Here is a 22610-nt window from a genome sequence, read left to right on the forward strand (position 1 = left end):
AGACTGAAAACCTTATACTCAAAAGGAGTAAAAGCATTCGCTATCTTTGGTTTATATACAATTCATTTTGTTACGTATCTAAAGAATTATGACCTACTAGGTACCTACTTGTTGTGTAAACATTTAATAATAGGTAATTAATGTGACGTAGTGACCATTCATTTATTTTGCAAACGATGCGTTCTTGCAGAGAATGCTCACCTTGTTATTGTAACCTACTCCACTTGTTATTCTAACTTCTGTAAAGCAAATTTTTGTGTGGAATTTAGCTTCGCATTAGAGCCAAGAGTTTATTTTTTTCACAAATTTCATATGCTAATAAAATCAATTTTCACACAGAAAACCTTTTTATCCCAACTCCTCAGTGTCTACCCATTTCTCCCCCCACGTGTTGCAATGGTAGATCAGCTGTTGTATAGCTTCGGAACCGATAAAGGTAGGGTTTTAGTATCTTGGTTAGCTTTTGTATTGCTGTCCGTCTGTCTGTTTGTCCGTGTGCACGATAACATTGTTTAAAAACGTCTGACTGCTTTGAAAATTCTGAAGGACGCTATTATTTTTCAGCTAAATAGTTGTAAAACTGATGGATGCGTGAAGATTTCGAAGATCATTCTGTATTCGGTTGTATATAATATTTATAATATCTTAAACACAAAAATCATAACTTAACCGACTTGCTAGCAAAAACTGATTAGCCGCATTTTTTAAGAACGGTGTTGTTTACGTGTACTCGAATTAACGCCAGTATCCTACTTGGCATACTGAAAATCAAGTGGGGAATGTGCTCTTGCTCCGTTTTTTTGTGGCGGTGAGTGCATGAACCAAAAAGTAAAATGAGGTATACATTACATAAACTAAAGAACGGGAAAAAATTAAGTGAAGATGCCAACGAATGTCGACAATTTAGTAAGATAATTTGAGAAGAGGGTGTCTGTTTCATATCCTAGAAGTTGTAACGGGAGCCCAATAGGCCGTTAAATTTTTATATACTGTGTGTTCATTTCAAAAGTTAATAACTCTTGACCTAATGTGATTATTGCTTCGAGTTTCCAAACACGTCGATTGAGATATCAATCGAGGGCGAAGTTCAAAAATGATACTTAGAGAATTTTAGGGTTCATCCCTTCGCCCCCACCTCGATACTAGATAAGAGTATGTCTAATAGCTCGATTTTTACGTACCTTTTTGCTTATGAAATTAAATTCTATTCCTGATGGTTGAACATATTGGTCAATAGATTTCCGATGAGTATAGTAAGCGAGTGGTACTAATTAAACCAAACAAGCATAGATGAAGCTAAAAAAATTTCGAAAGTGGCACTTTGTGAGTACTGACAGAAGTGGCTACCTACTTCTTTTTCTCCCACACTAATTCGCTCATATTTTTGCTGCGATAGAAAAAAAGGCGCGCGCTTGGATTCGAAAACGTGTCATCGATGGTTGTAAATTGAGGAACGCAGAGCTTGCAACTGAGCTACCATCGCCCTCACAGTAGTCGCTTATACTGATATAAATAATTAATAAAAAGTAGTCACTTCAAATAATCTTAAAGTCATTGTATTTAGTCTGAAGCTATTAAATACGCTTTAAATGTGTATATGAGTCAATTTCAAAGACATATTAATAGTGCATAGGAATGATTTTAAATATCAACATCCGTCTTTGATAAACACGATAAAGCTACATGCAATCATTGAACTATACTCGTAACTGGAAGGGAAACAAACATATTATTAGTGAAACCAGGCGAGTGGTGGTATCTTTATCCCTCTCACACTAGTAAGATTAAATTCATTGACAAAATTTTTCTATTTCACTTAAATTCATACAGTCGTATTTTCTGCTTCCATCAATCAGGCGTGCTAATAAACCCACTAGACGCGATGAGAGTGACTGAAATAGTTATACTACCACCTTATTCAGTTGCACGGCTTCAACGGTACCATAGAGCCCAGCCCAGCGCATGCAATAAAGTTCACCTGTTCACATCAAACAAGTTTTGGAAAATGTCGCATAGCAGACTGTTATACAACTTATCCCAGAGCCTACTATAACTAGGCTCGCCCTTGCACTTAGAGCCCTATTCTAGAACGTGTGACTTCCGTGTGTGAGTATATGACGTCATGCTGAGTGATTTTTATAATTTGGTATATTCTTGACATTTTACACCAATTTTTCCAATTTTCAAAGTAGCCGTACTTCTCTTCCCCTTCTCCTGTATATCTTTATTCGTGAAATTAGGGGATGATACGAAATTTGGTGAGCGAGTGAGTCAAAAGTCACACACTCACCGATTTTTCTCGAGCGTTTCAAGAATACGGGTCTTTAGAGTGGATACATACGAGGTTGTAGAAATAGCGAATTTCAATAGCAATTCAGGACCTGGGTTAATAAACGGAACTGCAACATCCGATTATATAATTTGGTCAGTTAATATTTGACCGCACTACCACAACCAAGTAATGTACAAAACAAAGCAATCATAGGAAATCGCAAAAACGATTTACACATTCCACTACCATAGGCTTAAAGTATTTAAACAATGCTATAGGTATGCCCACCGCTAGATTTGTGACGGAACCTCTGATATGCTAAACAATAAATAAAAGATTTTTGGTGAATATGTGTGTATTCTCATTCCAAATGTATTAAAATTAAACAATACCGTACCGGAACCTTTTATTTTGCAAATCAAGCACTGAGTAGGTATACGTTTTCATCTATTATTTCGCGAAAAAGATAATATAACTTTACAGTATTCTATCACAATTGGGCGTCCAAAAAAGTCTATTAGCGAATTTCCTTTACCAAGTTTATCTGAATAGGGTGAGAAATTAGAAAATAACATTCGGTTGTTGTGAAAGCTGTAATGTCTGCAACAAGGTCCTACTTCTACGTGACAATAACTTCGAGCCTACATGAATGTCATTTCTTTCAAAGGGACAGGGTGAACATTTTGTGTGGAACACTGGATCTTTCTATAAAACAAAATTTTTTTAAAGAATTTTTTTGTGGTATGGAAAATTATGCAAAGTTTGCTACAAATCTATGTACTTTAAATTTGTGGTCAGTGGCGTACTTCTGCATGGTGGGTATATTTTTTAATGGCAACTACTAGTTTTCGTTACATAGACTTAAAGAATGCCCATTTTGTTCTTGGCATAAACAAGGAAGATAGTTGTGTTAATTAATTTTATAATGTCTCTACTTTGCGTTGAAAAAACGATATTCTTTTGTTAGGTGTGTCAAACCAAGTTATTCTATATAAAATCATTAAAAATTTATAAGTAAATCTCTAATGTTTAAAAATTATTTACAGTGGCGTGCGTCAACAGAACTAAGAGGGGTACTTTTTAACGGAAAGCACTATTTTCTGTGAGGTACTCTTAAAGAATTAACCTTTTATTAATATGACATTAAAATAGTAAAATTATAAAATTAATTAACAACTATTTTCCTCAATTTAAGGTTTTTCTTTAAATTTGATCATGTAAGATAATAGGTTACTGTTACTGTTATGCTTATCCAAAAAGCGCGCCCTTTAATAATATGTACTGAAAACAAGTAGTTGCGATTAAAAATTATATACCTCCCTTGACAATGCAGAAGTACGCCACCGACCACAAATTTGCAATTTTCAGTGTTCCAGACAAAATGTTCACCCCTCGGTTCACCCTGTATAAATTTATTTGTTTACAGTTGTAAAATTTTCGCCTAGAGACTATTTTGTGTGGAAGGGAATTAATAACTGCAATTCCGCAGGAGAAACTATCAGAGGAGGTAAAGCCGACTGAGGCAATCTAACTACCTAATTATACTACTTTTCATACAATTATGTAACTCTAAAAGACCACTTTGACGTAGTATGTAACAAACTAAGCGAACAAGACCAGATATCGCTAAGGTTATAAAATAAAAAAAAAATAAAAATAAATAAATAAATAAATTAAATATCTGTCTCTATAAATTTAGCACAAAAAGTGGAAAATTGAGCACAAAACAAACAGAAAGTAATATTACAAGGACTATTTTCAAACATAACCAATTCGTTTCTGTTATTTGCAATAATAAATGCCAATACTTATGATGAACGTGAAACGTCAAAATATTTGTGAAAAGTCTTAGTTTACTCGTATGCAGTTGTATATTCATCGATAGATTTTCCGATACAACCATTCAGTATTTGTCAAAATTGTCAGAAATACGAATATTGGTTGTAATTACAAAGAGTCTAATAAATTGCTTTATATTCATTGTTTAAATTTACTTCGTGAGTGCTGAACAGGTGCACAAATATATATAACAATCATCGTACGCAAAGACAAATTAGTCTAACTGTAGAACTATAAGCGGAAAATCGACTAACCTATAATAGCAGATAGCTTATAATTAAACATAATCATTATCTGGCCTAAACGCAAAGCGCATAGTAACCTTTGAAATATTGTTTGTGAGTTTTGTGTGGGTAAATGGTTTTCATACATCCCTAATACGGGCTTTTATAATTCTATTTTTCTACATTTCTGTTCTGTGTTGATCAAACAGGGGGTTTAATAATTATGTAATTTAATTATAGGTTCGAAATTCGGTTCGACGTTTTCTCTGTCCTGAAATGACACTGCAAATCCAACTAAACGGAATGTCGTTATTAGTTATTAATAGAAAACCTTAATAGTATATTGTTCCTTGTTTCCTTCGCGTTATCTTTGCATTTCTGAAATCAAGAACAATTATCTTTGCCGAGATACAAATTAAATGAGAAATTTACCGGCAGAACCTCGGATCTAAAATATACCTACAAAAATTACCAATAACGAAGAGCTTTTTGTACGATTGCTGGTGTTCATCACAACATGGCATGACTGACTGATGCACATTAGGGGTAGATAGATTGTTTCAAATCTAACAAACCAAGTATGGGGATGAAATAAAAGTTGCATTATACGATTAGAATCAATATAAAAATAATAAAAAAATATTACATATACAGGGTGGGCCACACATTCGATGCTAATTTTGGCCGCTTAACGACAGTGTTGTCAGAAACGCTCGAACAAATCAATTTTAGTTTTGAGGGGGACATCTAAATTAAATAATACTTTTTGGATAACTTTAACCCTGAGAAGGGGGTGAATTTCACCCCAAACATTTTAAATGGGAAGGGGTGGCAAACGTTAAATAGTTCGACACGAATGTGAATTCTATTTTCGGCACTATTTTTATTTTTCCAATCCGATAGGGAGTTTCAGAGAAAGTAGAAATTTATAAATTTTCCTGCCACACGCAAGTAGTTGAAAGATGTGTTGTGTAAAGCTGGTAAATGAGGCATCTGTCACTGTAGCAGCTGAGAAGGTTTGCGATGGATTTATTCGCACCAAACTCGAGTCCAGAAGCCCTATGCCATTTTTCGATTGTAAGGCCGAATTATGGGTGTTAAAATTGCAATTTTTATTCGTAGTTTATGTACTATAAAAAGGCAAAAAAAATAATTATCATTTAAGCATAGGAAAATTACATATGTACCGCTTCATACGATAAGTGAGCGAACAATAAAACGAGCGTATTAGATCGTGTGAGCTGACCGCGATAATCACCAAACTCGGATTTGGCGTTGGTTCCGTTTAGAGCAGCCGAGATAATGAAGAAATCATGAAAGCTGACTATTGGCTTGCAGGGCAAGCCGTCACCAACTTGGGGTCAACAATAAAGGTGGTTGCGAAGGTGTGACTTCAAGAACGTTTATTAACGATCCTCGAGATCGTTTATAATGTTGCTGTCTGTCTGTCCGTCCGTCTGTCTGTCCGTGTGAACGATAACTTTGTGTAGAAACGTCCGATCACTTTGAAAATTGATACGCAGTTGATACGCGTCGAGAAGAAGAAAAAAATCACCCGAATTCTCTCGAAATTTTCATACTACGAGAGGTGATTTTATACCAAAATAGGTCCCAAACGTTCAAATGTATCACCCCAAAAGCGATCCAGTTTTCAATTTTTCTTGAAGGGAGAATTTTCAAGGGAGAGCTGTACCATTTGCAACCTATACAACAACACCGGTTTTAGCGATGTCTGTAAGTTGCTTTATCTTTTCTCTAATTGTATAAAGTACTGGCCTTAAATGAACCCATCTGTGAAAATTCATTACAAGGAATTTGGTTATTTTTCCATTAGTTGTGAAAATATTCCATTGCATGAATTCAAATGTTTATCTATAAGGTGTATGTGTGTCTGTGTAAAAAATTGCCAGGAGTAAATGGCGCGTAAAAATTTCAGATATGGAAATTAGAACGAAACTTGACCACGAGATAGGGGTTGTATTTTTTGTATTTATACGGTACAAATCAATATATTAAATCACAAAAAAATGTAAAGGAGAATGGAATTGAATCGACAATATATTCAATTATTTATTTTGGAATTTGTATTTATTCGTCTGCAGTCAAACGAAACAAAGAGCGATAAGTTTTGGTTTTCAGATTTAAAACGAAGATAAAATTATTCGATAGAAAAAAAAATGTATTTAGTACGAACAAGGATCTTCGGCCCTTGTAATGTAACCAACCGTTACACATTTTTTTCTGGAACTAAACTCAAATAATCTTCTTACATTAATATAACCAAATCAAATAAAGGAGCGCAGTCGAACAGAATAGCAGTATCATCTTCAGTTATATTGGAGATTGAGGAGAGCCAATATATATTTAGAATTAAAATTTACTAGCATTTGGCGCTTGTAAAATTTCAAAAGGGTGTAAGAAGTATGGAAAAATTGGCGGTAAGGCGTAACAAAACAAACATTTCCACCAAATAAATCGATAGTATTTGGTCTGGAAGCTTAGTCTCAAAAGATCCCAACATTTGCGTTCCTCTTTTACGTTTTTTACCATAAAGCGTAAGTCTCCCAAAGGTTGCACAAGGTGACGACCGGCCGTTTCTTCGTCGCGCTTGTTATCAATGGATAAACATCTGGGTAGAGAAATATGACATGAGTCGATTTTCAGTATTATGCAACTACTTTGCGAGGTAGGCTTGGGAGGACTCTGAAATCCTTTAAAGGCCCCAAAGATCTCGAAACTAATAGAGGTCCTAAGGAACGATTATAAAAGCTCCTAAAGGACGTCTCTAAAAGGACCTTTACGGTTCTTAAACTAACTAAAGTTTGTGAAATGTAGGTTTTCGAATTCTCTTGGAATCTTTTGAAGACTCTTGAAAGCTTATTGAGCTTTAAACGCTCTTTAAAAGTCATTAAAACCATTACTGATCCTTTTTTTACACACCCATAGAACTCGTTAATGATACACCCTAGAAAGACTAATAAAGATTTTAAAGCTGTAAAACAATATAGAACGACGGCCATAATTCTTTAAGCTTTATACATGCACGGTACCAAATATTTCTCGACAACCCCGTTTTAATTGGGGATTTCACCTACCCACAATCAGCCAAACCGCAAAGCCCCATCCATCCTTGGAACGTTTCTCGATTCAAACACATTTTTAAATTAATCTTTGAATATTTAACCGTTAATTGGGAAATATGTACCTACGCGTGTTTTGGTAACTGTTCGAAAATTTTTGGGCGTTGCTTAATAATTAAAATACAACCGCAAGCAATCGTTACTGTACTACATATGCTATCTGTATCCTGCCACTAATTAACAATGTAATCGGCGAAAAACAATATACCTGTCGGAACAAATCGCTATTTACCAGTGCATTTATGTCAGGGTTTTTAACGTAAACAATCATAGAGGATGCGTGCAAGACTGATGAAAAGATGGAATTCAAAATTCGTGATGGTTTTTTCACAATCGTTAACGTTTTTCTTTGTCACTTTTATTGAAATTGTGGATGGACCCAGAAAAAGATGAATAAGCTGTAAAAGACGGAGCTATCATTGACAGAGCGCGACCTACATCGAAACCGAAAAAAAGAACGAGGTGAGGCGTTAACCGAAAATTCTGAATCTTATTAGACAAAACCTACGAACCTAATCATGCATGGCGCTAGTTGAACATTTTACCTAATGGTCTTTAAATTGCGCTTTTCAGTTTCGGAAACAGCAAACACAATAGGTATGTCAAATACGACTAATAAGGTGTAAGCTAAAGATACTCGTATACATAGGTACTCTTTGGCGGAAGGTCAAGGTTTGCGATTTGCTTTTCACAAACATAAATGTGTAAATTGGTCAACACGTGTAATTAACAATGTTGATTCGCAATCTGCAGTTGTTGAATAAACTCCAAGTGCGCAATCGTAAAACCAACGAAACATGGTTATTATTTACGTTAGTGACATTTGTGATACAACCTTTCGGTTCCCACTAGCGTGTTGGCACTCAGTAGTCGAGTAAAATTAGAGTAATATTTGGTCAAACCTAGAACAAATTCGGACAAGCAACCGATGTCCGAAATTAGTAGTACCAATAATGCTCTTCAACATACTAAAAGTCCCCATATGTCCGAGGTGCGGAACATCCTGAAAATTGAGCCGCCATCTTGGATTTTCATGTTTTTTGCTAATAACTTTGTTATTATTATTTTTTTCGGAAAGAGATAGGGAAGGGAATTTGTGAAGCTTTAAAATACGAATCCAATGCTTCTTTATTTCTCGAAATCGATTGGAAACTAAGGGAGTTATGATTTTTTTATTGTATCAATAATCACACTATACACGAATAATTCGATTTATCCGATAGGCGAAATTCATTGAAACTTTATAGACCAAAGACTAATTATTCTTTTTCGTCGACCTCTCGATAACAATATAAATTACTCCTTAGTAACGAGTACAATGATGAAGCTTATTAATCGTTAGCAACCATTAATGGTTAGCAACCAACCATTATACGTTAGCAACCATTAATCGTTAGCAACCACTTATACATAACCATTTTATTAAAGGGAAATGACAATTATATAACAATTCACTTTCGGCAACAGCTGAGAACTTCCATCCACCTAACCATTTTAATCTCGGTTTTAATGTAGTGAGATCAGCAGCCAGTATGGTCGCCAAACGATTGTTAAGGTATTCAGTTACTTTACCTTCAACATTGAGTACGTCGACCACAGGGATGAACATTTCCATATCTTTCACTGTTAATACACGTACTTTAGTACAGTTGCAAAAGAATTAATTACATTCTAATTTCACATACCTTTTCAAGGTAAAATGTCAACGTGACATTTTCGGAAATATCTCCTTTCAAATTCATTGTATTCCATCAATTGCCGAACTGATCGAAACCGTTCCAATAAGTTTCTTTTGATTTGAGTGGATATAATGTTAAAATCGTCTCCGCAGCAGAGCAAGCAACATAATCTTCCACTGCGATTACGAGGACTGACGGTACAGCATAAAACAACACATTACTATAGCAACGACAATAGCTGTAATTTATTGAAAAATCGTCGGAGCTCATAATTTCGTTTGTAATTTCTTGTAGTTGAATTTAAAATTACCTACCCCAGTGAAGTCGACGAAAAAACGTTGTATGCAATTCATGTATAAATCGGCGATTATTGGTTCGTTCGAATTTAGTCCACTCGCTGCGCTCGTGGACTAAACATCTCACTCACCAATAAAACGCCTCATTTATACACTCATTGCATAAATAACTATTATCGATTCAACAATTTTCAGTCCAAATTTTAGTTTGCCGCCCCCTCCAGGGGCAATATTTTCAAATAACTACCGAATGTTACTTTTACAATCATCATCAATAAAGTGGTCCAAGAAAGCGACAAGCAGAACTTGAGTCGAACTGATTAAAAAGCTGCAGATCTCGTGGTCTGGGATACGTATATTATATATATTACATTTATATTGAAGTGGTTCGGTGCCAAAAAATGCAAAACGCTCGATGACTACCGGTACATCAAGTACAACCAAGTCGTGGCAAGGCAGAATCTCTTTATGTTTATAACTCTCGCCAAGAAAGATTGCTGGTCACAGCACACCTTGTGTCAATTTAAAATCTATGTTTTTTTATACGATGCGAGCGACTTCCGGAATAGGATCATGCCAATGTTGAACGAAAAGACTTTTCGTTCAACACTGGCACGATCCTATTCCGGAGGTCGCTCACATCTTTAGAAAAACACAGATTGTAGACCGGGATCAGGCCTTCTGTGACCGGCAATCTTTCCTGGCGAGAGGTTTACCAATTTCGAGCTAGCAACATTACCTCCTACATCGCATGCTGCTAGATTACATTTGAGACGGGTGTATCTACAGGTCCAGAATTGGATGGGTGAGGAATTGAACCCTAAAGACTTTGGCTGGTTTACGAATCAAAACAATGTCTTGAAGCCCGTAAGAATGGAAAAACCCTGTGGACCGGATCTCATTTTGAAAATGCTGTTTTGCGGTTACAAAGAAACGTGTTCTAACTCGTGTTCTAATTCTTGTAGCTGTAGGAAGTCGGGGCTCAAATGCACTGCATGTTGCAGGAATTGTACTGGCAATTTTTGCGGCAACAGCTTAGACCCAGAAAGTGATGATGTTGAACCTTTCCCCTAAATTGTCCATTGCAAATAAATATACGTTAATCATGTTTAGTTTTTTAATTAGTTTAGATCAACTATACCAGAAAAGGGGGATGAAGCGAGAGCAGATGGGCGGGGAGGGGGGTGAGGGCAGGAGGGGGGTAAGGGTAGGGGAGTATCACACTTATCTCTGCTCATGTCTGGGTGAGGGGGGAGTGTTGCACTGTCGTATAGTATACACAGCGAATGCTGTATAGTGCGATTATTGATACAATAAAAAAATCATAACTCCCTTAGTTTTCAATCGATTTCGAGAAATGAAGAAGCATTGGATTTGTATTTTAAAGCTTCACATATTCCCTTTCCTGACTTTTTCCGAAAAAATAATAATAACAAAGTTATTAGCAAAAAACATGAAAATCCAAGATGGCGGCTCAATTTTCAGGATGTTCCGCACCTCGGAGATATGGGGACTTTTAGTATGTTAAAGAGCATAATTGGTACTACTACTATCGGGCATCGCTTGCTTGTCCCGAATTTGTTCTAGGTTGAACTCTAATTTTACTCGACTATAGGCTGCGGCTGCACTAGTCGTCTGCTTGTTGTAGAATGTAGGTATACCTTTACATTCCGTGAGTTTTTGTTTTGTTAAGAATACTTATACTCTTTGACTATAGCTTCTATATTATAAAGCACAGCTATATCCTCCGCCAATAAAATGTCAATTCATGTACCTAGATGTAATAAATTTCCTCGTAAATTTTACAGGTGTCTGAAAACTAATATGTAACAGATAATAAAGTACCTATATAAAACGTGACCGAATAATTTCATCGTCGCTTCCTTGTAAAAATTTAGCTAAGCTAAATTTACTGCTCGAGGGGATAAGTTGTGCTGTGTGATAAAATGCACTGCCCTAATGTAAAAATTTATACTTAAATTTTACACACGGTCTCCTCAAGATGTATTATAAATATGATATAAAACTCGTTACCCTAGCATCTTTAAAAGCAAGAGCTCACATGCAATTCAAAATATTTAAGTGACATTTTAAACATGGATTTATATCCTGATATAGTCATTTTTTAGCGGATTGTGCACGTAATAACAAGGAAAATGTAAGTATCTGTCTTTGAAGATCGTGCAAGATAAACTTTCAACAATTCAGTGATACATTTTCATTCAATAATACTGTGACGTTGCCCGCGTTGGCATTTCTTACACAGGTGGGAAATGTGGTACTTATAAATCCTGTATTGACACTAATTCGAGCTACCTTTAAATACTAATACTATGTACGAAATCCAATTTCTAAGCACGATTACTGTCCACGTTCCAAATTTACAAAATTTTTGAAAATGTAATAATTATGCTTTGTTTAATCATACATTTTTGAGAAAAATAAACAAATTACCCCTATTAATCAACTACAAAGCTCAGTTCTTCTGATGATCCATCTGCTATGAAAGACCGATTGCGATGAAAATTTGGATTGTTTATCAAATTTGTAGGTCGGAGTTCGTGAACTGGCAATGCAGGCCGCAAAAAAGAAAAGCCCGATAGTTATGAACCAAATTGCATGAAATTCAAACTGAGCATAGCTTTAGCGATATAATACGTAATTCCAAAAGTTGAGTCAAATCGATTCAGTGCCATTTTGCCATTTCGACAATTTATGAACCGAATTGTAAACTGGGTATAGCCAGTACCAGTACCATATCAAATGGAATGTCACAAGTTGGCACTTTTGGTTATGTATCATCAGGGCTTACCTCGTGCATGTTCCGGTGTAGCATATTCTTCAAATGATGTCTTTATCACAGAGCAAGTCCCACCATCAGGGTGCGGGCCTCCGCTAACAATTCGACGCTAAAACCATCGATTAAATATAATTAAATGTAGCCTTCGGTTCTCAAGATGTCTACAATAAAACAGGTCTGTAATTATAGGGGTCGGCTTCCACGCTTTTTAAATGAAAACCAGTAAGTTTATAGGTATTTACGTTATATTGAGAAAAACAACACTTTTCTTTCACAATGTTTATAACTTATGGCGATATCTACTACTCAATTAATGCCATAGCCAGTTTGTTTTCGGTTGCTAATTTACATGTTATGTATACAAAAAAAATGTTTGGTTATATTTAAGTACCAATCTATTTACTGCCCAAAAACATTTCTCAGCAACCACAATCAATTACAAAACAATTATTAGCTAAAGGGTGGATAATTTCAGTACATACTAGTAGGTATTGGGGCACTTGTGCGTGGGAAAATTTTGGGGACCGTGGGAATTTTTTCTCCTTTGATGTATATGGCGCTGATGATTTGCAACTTCATTTCTCTGGTGCTAGGGACAATTTTGAAAATGCACTTTTAAAAATAAGTCATGATTTAAGTAACATAAGCAAAAACTGCAGGATAAATGGTTTACGAATAAATGCAAGTAAAACTGTAGCAATGTGTATTGGTAACAATGCACATAAAATCAAACTTGACCTAGTCAATCCTGCTCTAAAAATTGATGGTAAGTTAATTTCCTGGGTGAAACAAGTAAGCAATTTGGGTGTTTTAATTGATAGTGTATTTACGTTAACCCAAGCTTAAATTTGTCGTTGCAAATGTGGACGGGCCACAAAATAAACAAAAGCACCATTTCCTTATTTCACTCCAAATAAAAAATTGTTTACCTGATTACTTATCTGCATTTGTTTCTTGAATACACTTATGTAGTATACAGTTTAAATCGATTTTGGGAAATTTTTTGAATTTCTATTTTGGGTTGAATCGCTCTTTTCTTCGATTCAAATCGATCTGAAACATAAATTATTTATCTCATCCTCACAGAAATAGTTTAACAATTAAGCTGCTGTATAATTGCCTAAGAAGAAATAATTTGAAATTAATTAAACATAGTGGGGTATGGGGTTTTTATAATTAAAGTATGAGTTTAACGAACAATGGTTGCGTTCTATAAATACGTTTTCAATATACAATTAATTTAAGAATATACAATGGACACCTATAGTCCTATACCTTATCTTCATGAATTTCAAATGAATATTGATGAGTCGGTACGCTTAAAACGTAAATGTGCCCAAATTTAATGCGACTTCGTGTCGATTACTACGTAGGTACACATACAAATCCAATCTTCAAATGTTAATGTAATACTATTTTACATGAGAATCTACTTATCAGATGCTAATAAATTGTGTGTGTGTGCGTCTGATCGGATTTGCAATATATGTACTGGGTACATACGCTCATATATGAGCAACGCATTGTATAATCTGAAATGTCGCCAAGGGGTTTAGTTCTTAATTTTGTGAAGTGGCTACTTTCGTAGACACAATAAACTTAGTTTTCCCAGTGAGATCTTACAATTATCAATAATTGCGACATATACCTAGAGAAAGCATTTTAATGAGGCCACTTTAATTACTCAAGCCACAATTTAAATGATTCGAAACTTTACTTGAATTAATCGAACCGCAAATCAAATTAATAACAAGCGAATTATTTTGATTGGCGGGCGAATGAAATTAATTACAACTAAACCCAAATAAACTAAACTTCCATTTTAAATAAACGGGTTAATTTGATTTTGTTTTCACTCTATCCTTAAAGTGAATGCTAAGATAACTATGATATAAGCAAGTAACTTAACTAAATACCTACCTACCTTAAATTGGAGCATGTCAACATACTATGTGTTCCAACTCAGCTCCTCGCTATTCTTATTATTAGCTAATATGAAGCATTTTTTACAGGGTTATAATGGTCCAATCATGAAAATCGATTAGATGGAGTTATCCACATATTCAACGTAATATTTTTTTTTAACTTAACCTGAAAGTTTACATATTTTGAAAGAATATTGAAAATAACCACTTACTACTACCACAGATTTTTAATCTGTGCTACTACTTACTACTTAATTACTATTCAACATTTAATATAAATTAAATTACGATCACAGATTTTAACACAAATCTATGTTATCATCCCCTGACTAAAGCTAAAAACAAAAACTTACAATCAACATGTTGCCCCAATAAGAAATGGACCAAAAGAACAAGAATGACCTGTTGTTTTCGTATGGACTGAGAATAGCAACATTTTTTAATATTTTGTTTGTACTCGTATAGTTTTAGTTATTTTACATAAGTCATTGTTTCTTTTTTCATACTTTTTACTGAGAGTATAGAAAGTTACTTGTAACGTATAATGCTTTGTAGCTCGCTTATTAATCAATTGACGGTGTATTTTAAATTAGAATTTTATAATCTGACAAATCAATTGTGAATTGTTCTCCCGCGAAAAAATAAGACAGTTAGCAATAGTGCCGGTCTTTGCTGATGGTACACACTGTATGTACCACACCCGGAATGGTAGTGATAGCTGCATATTAATCTTTGTTATAATCGATTTACCTTCGTATTTACGGAACTGCAAGTCTTCATGTAGGTACCTAGGTATATAATAGGGTCGATGCACACGAATTGCAAGGAATAGTTTGCAGTATTTTTATCGGAAGAAATTTATTCATGATATGTAAGACAATTTCCTAACCAAGTATAATGTTCTGACATACACGAAAATGTTTGTAAAGTTGGCTTTTATAACATATTTTCGTAAAAAGTAGACACGTAAAAAGCTGGTAGAAACTTCTTGCTCACATTTCTTAGTTGAAGTAAAACAATAATGTTCAGCCACGTTAGAAATAATCGCGTAGTAGAATACCTAGAAATTGTTCATCCTCTTGTAATTTTCCTGTAATATTATCGTAACGCTTGTTAATTCATCCCTTTACCTTTATTTTATTGCCGCGTAAAAATTAAATGCCCACAACCCCCATGTAATTATACGGTAAGCGGCTATAGTTTGCAGAAATAATTACTTATATGTAGGTATCTACATTTAGAACCTTTATATGTGTAATGGAATATCATGTATTACAACAATTACACAAGAGTCAACTTATGAAACGGTTTTTTTAAGTAATAGAGACATGCAGTAGGTGCAGTTCTTTAGTGACAGTCGATTTTTAGGATATACGGTTGAGATATACCGTTGAGAAGGACTCAACGGTTATATCTAGTGTTCCAGACAAAATGTTCACCCTGCATAATGATCTGGGTTTTTTTGGATCTTCTAAACGGATTTTTATCCAAAACTTAAAACCATAGCAGCGATATTTCCATGAATTTCTCTACGATCTAGGTCTATATCGAGGTCTATACATATACATAGGCTCGTACATAGGCAAGCATCTGAAACAGGTTATAGCGGATATTCTTAGGGTGCATTTTTCTAACAAAAATCGTTTTTCTACTTGTAAAATTTATTGCCTGATAAAAAAATTATTTGCTCGTCTATCCGTCCGTCCGTGCCTCGCGAATATTATCCGTATAAGCACTCATGATATTTAAATGCGGGTTGGCATTATGTTCCTCGGTTCTTCCGTACCAACAAGTCATTTTTGGACGTGCCAATAATTTTGTTTGAAAATTTAGGTTTTTCTTCATCGTGTACAATAAATAAATGGAGTAGTTACTTTACCTTTCATTATTAATGTTGGCGACATTTTGTTACATACTATTTAAAATTCCTTCTACAGTGCAGTTTGCAAATGTGTATATTAAGGGCTCAAAAAAGGTAGTGGCTAGCATAGAACTACACGATTTAAACGTCTATGTCACTTAATTTTTATTATACTGAAAATTTCCTGTAAGCACAATGTTTGGAACTAAAAAAGCTACACTTTGGTACTGTATTATGTTTTACGTCTCTCCATTTGTTTTGGAGTTATTTGAAGAGTACGATTTTCACAAAATTGCAGAAATTCGTTTTTCACTCTTCACGCTTGAATTATTTCAAAATTAAGTATTCTAGTCACACTTAACTTAGAGATCTGCCTTATTTTCATCATAACTCGCTCAATTTTTATGTTAAAGTTTTTTCTTTAAAAAAAGAAGAAAGGTTTCAGTATGTTACGCGAAGGTTAACAAGTATATACGTTCCCTAATATTCACCCTAAAATATTGTTTCGCATTATCGTTAAATACACGGATGGATAATTCAGCATATAGGTGATCTGCATCACTAAGATTTCACGTATCATTACATTATCGTTTTTTGACAACGTACATAATTCTTCTTATTTTTGACATATAATTATCGTCTAACGTGACATACAGTTTTTCGTTTTTTACGTGTGTTTGTAAATACAAAATTTTTAGTCCCCCTTACAACCCGAGAGATGGCGACTTCAGTAATTTCTATATAGTCTTATTCCATTTTGAACGTCAATTTAGTTTAAAAAAAAACATAACTTTATTAAAAGATTGATTCGATCTTTGTTATAACGTGTGTATTTGGTAGAAGATTAATATTAACGAATATTCCCGAATATTGTCGAAAGTTCCCGAATATTCTCAACGATAGATTAATTACGCGAATTTTACAACACTAGTACCCCTTAACGAAATAATTTGTCCCTTCGAACATAATAGGCACACTAATTAAGGAATTTACTTTACCGAGACCTACCTAGACCTTACCTACCGGTTATGTGCCAATTGTTCCAAAAATGTATACAGGATCAACAAAACTTATGTCAAAGTTCTCAGTTTGTTCAAGTTCTTAAACCTACAGTCCCTTATTTCATCAAGAATAGATAATACAGTAAAAAATAAAGGCAGTTTGTAATTAAACTAAAACATATTTTTTTTTCGAAAGTTGCAAAAAAAACACGACAAAATAAGTAGCTATTGAACAACTTTCAATTTTTGCCAAAAAAATAACATGAATCAGTAAATTTTGAAAAACTAATTTTATAGCGTGTGTAAGCCATTTGTAACAGGTGGTCGCGCTAGGCTAGGAAAATTTTGGTTTTGAGTGACCAGATTGCCGGTATAGAAAATTTGATACGTGTACCGCTATATAAGGAAAGAGCTAAACCCTAAGTTAGAAGTTAGAAGGGTAAATTATTTTTTGACATTTTCCTATTTCGGACAGTGGTCAATTAATCTAATGAGAAAACCAGATTTCAATTAATAAATTGCGAGAAACCTAATGCCCAGTTTGTTCCGGATTCAAACTGTCATATATGTTTCAGGCAGGGTTTCAGGATTGAATTTCAACGAGCAACCAAATTTTACCTGGCGATACAAAACGTCCGATTGTATTACACAAGGCGTTCCGCCATCCAATTTTCCGAATTGCTGTCTCTTTCAAAAGGAGAAAATGACCTGTCGATTGGAGAAAATTTTGACTCATCGATTTATGTAATGAAGTTATTTTGAATTTTTTGCAGTGTGTAACCATGTCCATAGGAGTCGATTATTTTGGGGATTTTGTATAATATTTACTCTCAGTCATTTTAACATTCCTGAAGAGGTCGACCCACGGAAATTTATTTCTTGAACAAATTTGTGCATTTTTATAAATGATAAGTGCACCCCAAACAAAAGTTTTTCCTTATTAATTACGAAGTGGAATTTAAGTTCATTGATACCTACCATCCTTTTGTGTGGATTAAAATTTTATGTAGCACCGGTGTGTATATTTGTTTTTCAACAAGAAATGTTTATGTTTTCGTATATGGCTACAAAGTTTCGTTCAAGGCCAAAAGACAACGGTGTTGCATCAATGTTGTTTGACCTACTAAACTTCACTTATTTTGTGATGGATAACATTGAAGGGAATAACACCATCACACCACCTAACAACATTAAAAGGACAGTAACTTCGATAACCGTACTGAAACTCAATAGCGACATTAAAAAGACCTTAGCTGCAGTGAAGAAAACACGGTAACCGCACTAAGAACACTCAATGGCTGGTATTGACATTAAATACATTTTTACAACACTGACATTTTAAACCGTTTCTTCACTTAAAACTTAAAATTATCTATAAAATTCATTGTTTCTTATAAAGTACGTCTTCAATGGTACGTCCTTTATACACTACTTAAAGTACGGTGCTCAACTTTTCGTACCTTCATTTTTTTATTATATTACCATGGTTACTAGCTACACCAGCCTTGAAGCACATTTTTCTCTCATGATCAAATATAGATACAAGACGAATTCAGATAAAATAAGCTTCAGTGTTATAAAAAATCTTGAAGATAACTCGGTGTTTTATAGTTTAAATAACTCTGCCCATTAAAACCTCGCTCGGATTTAAAATAGGCGTCCTCCTTTAAAGTACCTACCTATAAAACACCTAGTTATCTTAATAGCTATAACGAAACACTGCATATTACCACCCTTATTACCATTAACTGAACTGAGCCAGATTTTAAGCGAGTGATCAACTTCAATTTATAAAGACCCCAGTCGAGATCCCAGTGGATTCATTGACACCACAAGTACCTATCTGCACTTAAAAATTCTTTGAAGTAAAATGAAGATGCATCTGCGTAGAAGCAGTTCAAAGAAAGTAATCACATCAAATTATTTTGGTTTAGGTGTAGATATGCAGGTGTCCAAATTACTCCAAATTTATCATTAAAAAAAATTAATAAAAACCAATCTATTCTTTATATAATGAGTATCAACCAAAAGTGGTATTAAAAACTCTACGCATCTACTTTTTCACAGTTCCTGAATGACATTTCCCACTCTATAAACGATACATTTATGTGTTTGAGGACCATATTAAAAATTCATGTGCTCGTAATGTCATAATTAATCTCGTAATTAATAGATTAAAATCCGATCTTGACAGTACAATTTCTTATCTACACGCAAATTAAAAAATTTGTATTTAATGGCAAAAACACAAATAGTATGCCATTTTATTCAACTGCCGCTCAACATAGTCAATGAAGTAATTTTGACTTTCCTATACCATAATGGATAGTATTTGAATCAATAAAACACATAAGCGAGAAAACTAATCACATTTGTTTCCGGAATAATACGTAATCGACCCAGCTTATCGCTGTGACCCTTTATACTACAATTAATTTAATTACAGTTACCGATCACAAAAAAATATACTAACATGCCATCTAAAATCTTTATCAATTAGGCGATCTTGTCATCGAAAATAAAACAGAGACGTATACATCTTATAAGCACCATAAAAGGGAATAGGAATGAGTGATGGTCATTGATTAATCTGTATGTATCTAGTTATTCTTCCCCCCGATCATATTAAGCAACAGAAAGCAAAAGCACATTTTATTAGAGTTCTCCTTTGTAGACGTACGAATCGTGGTACGAATGGACTGAAGACCGGGAATAGAAATTTTTCGATACAGTTACTGAAATGAAAATAGAAAAAGCTGGATGCTCGGAAGCTGAAGCTACACATGAATTTCTCATAATAAAAATTTAATTGATCTCTAGTCGAGCTAATATTTGAAAGCCTATACTTAAGAAAGTACTCACAATTCCCACATTATATCAAATTTTTGTCAGAACATTGCTTTCTGCAACTTCTCTGGTTGAAATGAAAGCGTGTAGGTTAAGTTGGCCAATTGACATTTGTTCCTAGAATAACCGAATGTATAAATTGTGTATACAAACAAAATAAAGTTAGTCGACAATAAAATTTATGCAAAAATATTCACCTGTATTTTAAATAGTTACTGTATGTATAGTAACTTCTTCTTCGAACAAGCTGACGTCTTCTGGCAACTGCAGTCATGGATTCGATGACAATTACCATATGGACTGTCACTAATTACGGATTGGCACACAAATAAACTATCCTCGTTCTTCTGGTACACAAAACTTAGGTTCCTAAGGCACTATTTCACTGAATTTATGCCATTTTGAATATTTTTAAATGTGATACCGAACGTGTCAACACATTAACTAACACTTTAGTAGTATACTTGTGAAAAAGGTGTTATTGATCTGAGTCATTGCGGTTACGCAGATTTCTTATCACCGAGAAATATTTATTATATAAATTAAGGAGAAGGAGCTTAATGAGACCTTTTAACGTTAGAAAAAGTTTCAACCTGACTGACCATAGCTACTAACGCAATTACCATCCTGTAAAAACTGTGTGGTTGGAACACATTGATAACACCGATTAGTAGTGCGACTATAGCTATAGTCTAAAAAAATCGCCGGAAGTTAAGTTCGTAACTGGGATTGTTATATTAATAGAATTTAATTAGTGTGCAATTAAAGTCTACCAATATTATTAGCAGCGCTTACGATCCAATTATGAAAACACGTTGAGTTACTGCAAATTGTACGTGAATTTATGGCGTGTATTTGGAAAATTAATCGATTAAAATAAACATACCATGACGTTTAAGAATTATGCACTTTAGTTAACCGACCATAAAGAGCATAGCAGATAATTTAGTTTAATTAAAAAATTAGAAAACAAAATTGTTCTGCAGACTTTCACATTGACAATAAAACACAGCAGATCTCTATTAGAATGAAGCCGTTACTGTTATTATTATGTTCCTCAAAATAAATGTTTGGCAGGCAGCTGCACAGACGTAAATTAATCACTCACTACAATATTCAATTATTTAATTTTAGAATTTTATAACATAAACGCCTGTTGGAGTTGAGACCGAGTACGTCAGAACAATGTCGGAACTTCCTACATATGTTTTACAGTTAGTTTTAATTTAACCGTGCGGGCACGTTTCATTGATGAAGTACGGAACGGAAGCCGTCCCATTAAATGACGAACACATTAAGGAAGAGTACCAAAAGAAACGGTTTTCAATGCTTATGAATTTTTTCCTAATTGCACGAATTCAACAGCGTTAAACGAACTAATTACACGTAGATAATCTACTTTTGTCTCCATTATCTTGTGCTTGTAAACGATGACACTGGTTAAATATTTATTTTGCCATCAGATTTTGAAATTCATGCGCGGCGGTGACGCCTTTGTATCGTATATAAGTTGAGGTACCTATTATAGAGAAATTCTCTACGCTAACCTAATAATACTCCATTACCTACAATTGCAAATTGTTAATTACATAACACAGTTAAAGCTCTTATGATCGCAGTACAACTTAGGGATACCTAACCCTTTGTGGTAATAAAGCTCCACGTGACCCCGTTTCATCTAACGCAGATACAGAGTCTAAACTGAACAATCTCCAATTCGGCGAAAGGCATGTGCCTGTTGACATGTTAATGAACCTGCCATTAAAATTCATCCAGGTATTAAAACCGTTTCTGACACAGTAAAAGGTTTATTCCGCATATCCATAATTCAAGCTTCAAAATAAGTTCGAAGTTGCTTTAAACAAATTTATCTCAAGATTGGAGAAACAGCCTATGGGCATTTTGATGAAATATATTACGAAGCCTCAAATTACTTTTCGCTTAGATTCCGAATTAAACTTTGTTGAGAGTTCGTTTTACGTACGTCAATGTTACCTACCTCTATTATACATCAATTTCACGGTGACGTTCCATTTACCTGATTTTTTTATTTATGAAAATTCATTCAAGCAAAGTAAGAGTATTAGGAGACTGCGATTAACAATTTATTTATTTATTTATACCCTGTATAAAAAGTGAGATGATTTTAACCAAACGCTGTTAAAAGTGGATATGATTATTAAAGAAAAGTTGCACCTTTGAATCAAATTGCGATACAAAACACAGTACGTTTACAAATTTCTTCCCACCTCGTGTGAATTAAGGAGGAAATGAAGAAAATATAGAATAGGAAATCCCTAAATAACCACAATGTTTCAAATAAGTAAGTTTAATTATAATATTTGCAATTTATTCATTTAATCGATTCGATGTGAAGAAATAGTACTTTGTTTAGGTACCAAGAGGAGAAAGTGGATGTTTTCCGGGGCGAAGGAAAATATCTCCAGTGGACGACGCTTGATACTTCCCAACACCCGGGAAACAACTGTCGTACCGTGGTGCACACAATGGTTTTTATCCCATACATTCACATTTAAAATGATGCTCGTGTATGCTTAGATGATATTATTATTTTTTTTTTTTTTTTTAATTGAATTTCACACTTTTGTGGAGTTATATCAGTAGACGGGTGTCAACACCAAGTACCACTGATACCTATTGTTATTTTTATGGCCAGTGTAGAAAAGATCGCACTATATTGCATGTTTTGAGGATGACGGATTTTT

The sequence above is a fragment of the Photinus pyralis genome, unplaced genomic scaffold (assembly GCF_008802855.1).
Source record: "Photinus pyralis isolate 1611_PpyrPB1 unplaced genomic scaffold, Ppyr1.3 Ppyr1.4_LG2, whole genome shotgun sequence".
Lineage (NCBI taxonomy): Eukaryota > Metazoa > Arthropoda > Insecta > Coleoptera > Lampyridae > Photinus > Photinus pyralis.